General features: G+C 36.6%; 1 pseudogene; it reads left to right on the forward strand.

The window, feature by feature from the left end:
* Positions 1-1,515: 1,515 nt before the first annotated feature.
* On the forward strand, positions 1,516-2,750 carry LOC149820868 (uncharacterized protein At4g15970 pseudogene; annotated as a pseudogene).
* Positions 2,751-8,440: the final 5,690 nt, after the last annotated feature.

Raw genomic sequence — 8,440 nt, forward strand, 5'->3', positions numbered from 1 at the left:
TCTAAAAATACAAAAAAATGCAAAATAACACAAAAACCAAAAAAAATGGAAAAACTACAAGAAAAACAAATGAGTTTAAAATTCAATTTTTGCTAAAAACCTCGGGAACCCCCTTTTTGTAAAAATTTGAAAATCAAAGGGGGGGGGGGGTCTTTTGCAAAAATCTTTTTTAGGGTTTTCCTTCGTAAGGAAGAAGGGGAAAGATAGCCGCCCCCTCTCCATTTCTCTCTTCACTCTCTCTCTCCCGATTCTCTCCCTCGCAAAACCCTCATTCTCACATCTTCCTGCAGAACCACCAAAACCCTCGGATCAGCCACCTTCATCCTCCACCTTCGATCTCCAACGGCCCATTCCCGAACCTTCACCCCCCTCCTTAAGAAGGGCACTCGAGGGAACCCAAAGGGGACCGCCTTTCACCCCACCCCCCTCTTTTACGATTGTTTTCTTCTTCCCCTTTTGCAACTTCTTTGATCCATCTTCACCTCGCCCTTTCACATTTCCTCTGAATCCACCTTCACCCCACCATAGCTTCTTCTTCTCGATTTTCCCTTTCCTTCCTTCCCCTGGATCTTCTCCTGTGAGGGACCGAAGGACCTCCAGCTACCAGCAAAAGCAGCAGAAATCGATCTTGTCGCGGAAGCTCTAAGTAATTTGTTGAAGCCCGATCTGATTCACTTCCAACTCCAGAGTTCCAGCAGAATCACAGATGAGTGATCATCTTCTTTATCCCTTTAATCCTCTATGAAGATTTCCTTTCTTATTTTGCCGTATTCTTTCTTTTTCTTTCTTTCTTTTGTGTTTTGTATCCTTCTCGTTTCTTTCCCTTTTTATCGATTTATCTTAAATGCATCCACGACATGATCGACCTGCACATAGCAGGATCGATCTGCACGTTGCAATATTAATGGAATGTTCCAATTCTAACATCTGATTTCCATTTTTTTATTTTTTTTTTATTTTTTTCTTCTTCTTCTTTCCGTTATGTATATTATCTGTCACTTGCAAATCTGGTTGTTGTATGGCTCAATATACATAACATCTGAGAATCCGAGTCCCCTTGGCTTCACTGGATGTTGGAGGAGATTCGAACTTCGCTTGGTAAAAGGCATCGTAGAATTATATTTTATCTTCTTTTGTCCAGATTAACTGATCTCCTGCATCTTTTATTATAAATTTGAACTTCCCTGTGTCCCTGAGTAGTAGGAGTCAGTCCACTGTTGTGAATTGTGAGGACTCGATAATGGAGGTTGACCTGCTACTTAGCTTGGTGCATTAAAATTGAAGGATCGATATGCATACTTGATTTATTGTAAACTTTCATTTACTGCAAATTTTTGTTCCACTGGTTGCAAAGCTTTCATCTGCCATGAACATTTGTCAACTATTACTGTAAAAGGTTTTGTTTACCTGGTTACAAAACGAGATCCGAACGAATTGGCATGATTCACGATTGTGGTATCCATCTCAAGCAAATGGGTGCCAGCTCACCTATGTTCAGCCACGCTGAGGTAAATGATGGCTCTGATGGATAAGAGGCATGTGATTTTAACAAAAGTTTTGTTTGCTAGATTTGCAGCACAGAAGCATAGACGCATCCCCTACTTTCTCCATCTTCATAAATACAAACGTTGATGCCATTTCCTACTGCTTGGGGTCTGGCGCTAAACTCTCGTTCATCTGGTATTCCACACTATGGCTTTATCCTTATTCATCCATTTTAGCAATTGGTATGCATTAGAATCATTGTTTCCCTCTCTTTATTCCTGTTAAACTTCTTTATATTCATACAGCATCAGTAGTATTGTGTCATTTGCACAAGTTATTTATTATCAGCAGTCCTTTGCTTGGTATTGCATCATCTTTGTATTTTCATATCGTCATTTTACCTTCAGTAGGTTGATCCATCATTTAAACATCTTATTCTATAGATTGATTTATTTCCCCCAATCTTCAAAGTTTCAATTTAATATCGTAATATTTCTGATTTTTCTGTCAAACTGCTTTGGTTTTCCTCTATTTTTGTAATTCATTGATGGTATATAATACCCAGAGAAAGGAATATATGTTCCTGGAATTGCCTTGCTCTGGTCATTGAAGGAGTTGATTTCTCTCGAGAGAGTTTTTTTTTTTTTTTGAGTCCTGATTACTTGAAAATGATGTGGAGGAGGATTGATTTCTTGCATTTGGTGCTTGAAATGGGATACAATTTTCTTTTCACAAATGCTAATATCCTCTGGCTTCGTGATCCTTTTTCACATTTTTACTTAAATGCTGATGGTCAGATAGCTTGTGATCACTTTTTTTTTGGTAGTTCACTTAGTTTTCAAAATATTCCTAATGGAGGGTTTGCTTTTGTGAAGTCTAATGACAGAACTATGAAATTTTATGAGTTCTAGTATTTGTCAAGAGAGATTTATCCTGGACATCATGACCAGGATGTGCTCAATTATATGAAATACAATCCATTTGTTAAAAGAAATAGGACTACAGATCAGGTTTCTGGATACTGCATACTTTGATGGTCTCTGTGAGCCAAGCAAAGATTTTAATAAAGTCTGATACGTGCAAATTGTTGTGTGGGTCTTAGTAGCAAGCTACATGACATGAGAATAATGCTGGAGGATTAGAGAAAATTCATGTCTTTGTCACCCAAAGAGAAAAGACTCTAGTTATCATTATGGAGGGTTCCTCAAAATTGTAGTTGCATTCAGTACAGGGATCGATTAGCTCATCAATTATGTTGTATGTGAAAAGCACTGATGCACTCGTATAATTGTGTTGTATATATTTCTGCTATTCAAGCTGCCCTTCCCTTGTCACCAGAGTGATGGTCCGAAAACTTAGAGAATGAAGAAAAAGATGTTGTACCAAATTTAAAAGGAGGAATCTACAAAGTGATGCTTAAAAGAGTTTTGATTTGTACAGTTGTTGATAAGAACACCCAGCCACTTCATTTGGAACGCTATTTCACATTGTGCACATCTAGAGCAATTTACCCATTACACCTTTTTACTTACTTACAACACCTGTTCACTACCCTTCATACCAACTTCCCATACATTTTACACCTATACAACCATCTTTTCCAGCAAACACCTCCACACACTGTTTTAACATCCACCCCTTGCACAGTGCCATATCAACCTGCAGCACCGTTTCAAACCTACCCCTGCTGTATTTTCATGTTGACACCTACCTGTCTCTTTGCAACCAGTAGCACCCATGTGCTTACTTTACCCAGCAGTCTCCTCTGCATCTCTTTGTTGTCTTGCAGCTTATCCCATAGCTTCCACCTGTAGAAAGTACACACATCCCACAACCCATTAGCTCATTTCCTTTCTCATGCCTTGTATATCCATATATATATATATACCTATATATATAATATATGCATGTATATATATACGTATGTAAAAACATATATATATCTTTCCATCATCTATATCTTGGCATGTGAATACTTTTGTAGATATCCATATGATATATACCATTTTCCTTCTATTTTTATGCTAATTCAGTTGTTTTGCAGGGAATATGAGGAGGATATCATCACTTGAAATTTATATTTTTGAATTTAAATCTTGTAATAAATTAGGCCTTAATGAGAATCTATATTTCTTGTTCTAGCTTAGAAGGAATGAGCATTGCAAACATCATGAATTACTTGTTCTCATACATTTTTGCCTTTATTTCTCAAATTCTCACAAATGGCAACACGAATGACACGTGCACCATTTCGTAAGAGGTAAATTAGTCCTAAGTTGATGATTTACATCAACGGCCATAGTCGGGATGCAAACAAGACTTAGTATTTTTATCTTTTATAAAATAACACTGGATCCACACTGGATTCCTTTTCCAAAATCATCATATTTTCTTTAAATATTTTCTTCTTTTATTAGCATTTAATCTAAAATTAATTCAATATATATACCAATGGCCATAGTCAGGGTATATTGAGAGTTAATTTCATTTTAACTTCAATAAAAGCAACAAAATGTATTTTATTCTTCACTTGACTTTAAATGTAGTTATTACATAATATATTCAATGACCATAGTCAGGGATGTATTATGTCTTCAACCTCATTTTTAATTCATTTAAAGAATGAAATAGCTTTTCAAATTCCAAATTCAAATTCTTTAAATTCATTTCATCATTTAGGATAGAATTGCATAATATTTTCAAAAATTCCTTTTAAAATCCAAGTAATTGTGAATATCTCTTCTTCAAAATCCTATTTCAATTCTATCTCATTTCCAAAACTTTGAAATCAAATTCAAAGCTTAAAATTCAACTTGATTCATTTTATAAATTCCAAATTCAAAGTTCAAAGTCCAATTTGACTTTGAAATTCATTCTCAAAATCAATTTTGAAATTCCACAAATCCAAAGTTAGATCCTAGTCTCAACTTGGATCCAGATTTCCAAGTGTCAATCTCCACCTTTTGGATCTCAGACTTCAGATCCAAAAACCCATTCTCAGATCCAAATCCATTCTAGGATCCAGAACCCAATTCTACTTTGGATCTCAGATCTAAGATTTTAGATCCAAATCCATTCTAGGATCCAGAACCCAATTCTACTTTGCATCTCAGACTTCAGATCCAAATCCATTCTAGGATCCCGAACCCAATTCTACTTTGGATCTCAGACTTCAGATCCAAATCCAATTTAGGATTCAGAATCCAATTCCCCTTCGGATCTCAGATCTTAGATCCAATTCCATTTAAAAATCAGAATCCAATTTCATCTTGGATCCCAGAATTCAGATCCAATTCCCACTTCGAATTCTAAATCCAGAATTCGATTTTAAATCTCAAATCTAATTTAGAATCCATACTTTGAATTCAAATTCCATTCTGAATTCCAGATTTCAAATCAACTTCCATTCTCAATTCCAAATTCAATTCCGTTTTCATCCCAGATTTCAAATCCAATTCCCATTTAGGATTCTAAATCCAGAATTCAATCTCATCCTAAATTTTCTACTCCATCCAGACTTTGGATTCAAATTCCATCTTGAATTCCAAACTTTCAAATCAAATCCTATTTCTCAATTCCATTTCATCTCTATTCTGATTCAAAGTCCATTTATGACTTTGAAATTTCCTTTCTTCTCCTTTTATTTCAACTTCAGAAAACATTCTTTTCAAAGTCAAGATTTATTCTCAAACTCTGATTATTCCAAAAACTTAGAACTTTAAATCATAAGTTCTGAGTCAAAAACCATTTCTTCACTCTATTTTCATCTCAGAAACACTTGGAAATTTTCAAAAACATCTTTCAAAAGAGAGCATACATCTTTGCATTGCACAAGCATGATTCTTTGTGCATTTTTAGACTTAGAATAAATTCTTAGATAATTTCCTAGGAAAGCAAAAGGTATAAATTCGACCCTTGGTTCGATTACCCCTGGTAAAGGTGCCAGGAACGGTCGAACCTCGTACCGACGAGCGGATCCCGTCTCCTAGTTTTCCCGTAAATATTTCAAAAACGGAGGCGAGTTATTTTCTAAATATTTTCAAAATTAAGGTCAAGTGAGACCCTGCAAAAGAATTCCGCTTCTCTTCTTTTCTTTTCTTTTCTCTTCTCTCTTTCTTTCTGCCCTTTTATTTTCTTCCTTTAAAAAGGAGGAAATAGAGGTTAGAAAAGGAAAAGAGAAGGAAGAGAGAGAATATTACGAGAGGAAAATTTTTGCGATGATCACAATTTTGGCGACCGAGATGGGACCCGTCTTCGTCCGGTCGAATTTAATGTCTTTTCCTTTGCTTTGATATTATCTAAGTCTTTATTCTTTAAATGTCAGCTTCATTTCCATGCAAACCTTAGGAGCCTAAACTCTGTCCTAAGCTGACATCATTGCATATAGGATTTAAGTATGGTTTGGTAGGACCATATTGAGGAGATTATTCCATGTTCACATTAGACTTAGGTCTAAAATACAACTCTCCTCAATTCTAGGGATTGAATGCAAACAATGTATGCAAGTGTATGCTTCTCTTTATTTTAATCTATCTCTTTAGGACTTGCATTAGAGCCATCTGATTTTCTCGCATGTTGAGCATACTTTGAAAACCTCCTTACCTATATTGTCCCGGTCTTCACGTTGCTGGGCTGTCTCACTGAACCATAGTTCGGGAGAGAGCCTCACAACTGGACCACTTATTTGGGTTCGCGCCCCCCTACCACGTACCTAAGGGCCATAGTCCGAGGTATATCGGTAGGTGCTCAAGGATGTTGGGAAATCATTACTTTAGAACCGGAGGAATATTTCTATGCCACGTACTTCGAGCTTCGGCTTGAGTATATCGGTGTATCTTGATTGGAATCAGATGATCTGAATCCTAGAGTTAGGATTAAGGTCCTACAAGCCATTTCAAAATATTGCATTTAGAGACAGCCTCTAGGGATTGTTGTTTGTGCATCCTTGTTTGTATATCTATGATTGTATGATATTTTATATTTCCTATATTTTCCAAAACCCTAGGTATATATTATTCAAAATTTCTGCCTTGTTTTAAAAACCCAGGTGTATTTTCCTTTTTTTTCTCTTAATTTCTTCTAATTCTTTTTTATCCTGCCTGCAATTCTTCAAAAAAAATCTTTTCTATATTATATTTCTTACCCTCATTTACAATAAAACATCTTTTGTCAGGATATGTCCTTTTTAAAATTTATCTTTATTCACATTTTACTTGTCTATCCTTTTTCAGAAAAACAGTGTGGTTGTCGCAAATTTTGGTGACAACCCGATCCCTCGTAATGGGATGTTTTCATTTTCAGATTATGATTTCCTCCTTTAAAATTTCTTCCTAGATCTTTTCTAAAAACCCCATTTATGCTCTACAGAGAGCATCGGCGTTATCAGTTGAGTCAGGCAAAGCTCAGAGATTACACTGCTCTAACATCCAGTTATAAACAGAGAAAGTAAGGAATGGATTCTCAAAAATCTGTCAGAAAGGGAGTTCAGGACAACAAAAGTGAGATCGATCCCGCGATATACCAATTATTCAAAAGGATGATGGTTGAGATATTGTCTGAACAAGCTGAAGCCAATTGCAGAAAAGCTCCCACAGAAGGAAAGGCACCTGTCACTTTCCCCGTGAATGAACACAACAATATCAGTGTAGGAAATTCCAAAGCCAGCAGGGGCAGCAATCAAGGCAACCAGGGCAGCAACTTGGGAGAATATAAAAGCCAGATTGGGAAATATTGTAAAAATCGTGATAGACCTCTTCAATACAGTCCTCAGCAAAAAGGCAAGAAGCAAGAAGAACCAAAGCACAAGGATTGGAGCAAGGGTCGAGATTTTACTCCTTTAGATGAGCCGCTCAACAAAGTCCTCGAATACATGTTGTCTAGCGGATTACTCAGACTCCCAAAAGCCGCCAACCCTTCCACAATCATGGGAAAATATATAGACTAGTTCTGCGGGTATCATCGAGTAACAGGGCATGACACTGAACATTGCTTTGACTTCAAGAATATCGTTCAGGATTGCCTTGATAAGAATCTCTTTGTCAAAAACGAAGAAGAAAGGCATCCAGATCTCTTAAACATGCAAGCTCAGTCCAGTTACCAGGCAGGGACCAGCACTCGGCAGAAGTCAAGCAAGCCGAAGAAAGCAAAGCATGAAGGTTGGGGTTATGATAGTCAGCTTATTCCTCTAGGTCAGCCGATCGAAGAAGTTCTTCAATACCTGCTCAAGAAAGAAATGATCAAACTCCCAAAGCAGGATGACCCCTCTGTCACCAAAGGGAAATGGAAGAATCGCTTTTGCAAGTTTCATCAAGCGAGGGGGCATGACACGGAGCGCTGCTTCGTCCTCAAAAACATTGTGTAGGACTACATTGATAAAGAGCTTCTGGTGCCAGAGAAAGAAGAAGAGCTGACTACAGTTCCGCTTAAACCATTTCCAGATTACTCAGAGAATTGAGAATGCCAAGAGTTTTTCGCTTTCATCCCTTTCTGTCAGCCGCTTTGTAGGGGCAAGTCAGCCCAGTCTTTGTGACCTTTTTTTTAGCATACTTGTAAATATTCAGTTCTGTTATCAAACTTTTGCTTATCAATGAAGTGTCGATTTTCTTTATATCTTTGATATTCAATACTTTCTTCTTTTTGCTATATTGGGGCATTAAATTTCTTTTTCAAAATGCAGGACAATCCTGACATCATTCATGAGAGAAATGATATTACCTATGAGGGTCTTTCAAAAATCATAAAAATTTTAGTTCAACCTTTTTTTCAAAGATCAACCCTTGTGTTGATCACATTTTCCTACAAATTGATTTTGAATCATTGCATTTCAAAGATCAACCCTTGCGTTGATCATATTTTTTGAAAATTGATTTCGAATTATTGCATTTCAAAGATCAACCCTTGTGTTGATCATATTTTCCAAAAAATTGACTTTGAATCATTACATTCAAAGATCAAC

The sequence above is a fragment of the Nuphar pumila genome, chromosome 12, assembly GCF_984573655.1.
Source record: "Nuphar pumila chromosome 12, dmNupPumi1.hap1.1, whole genome shotgun sequence".
Taxonomy (NCBI): Eukaryota; Viridiplantae; Streptophyta; class Magnoliopsida; order Nymphaeales; family Nymphaeaceae; genus Nuphar; species Nuphar pumila.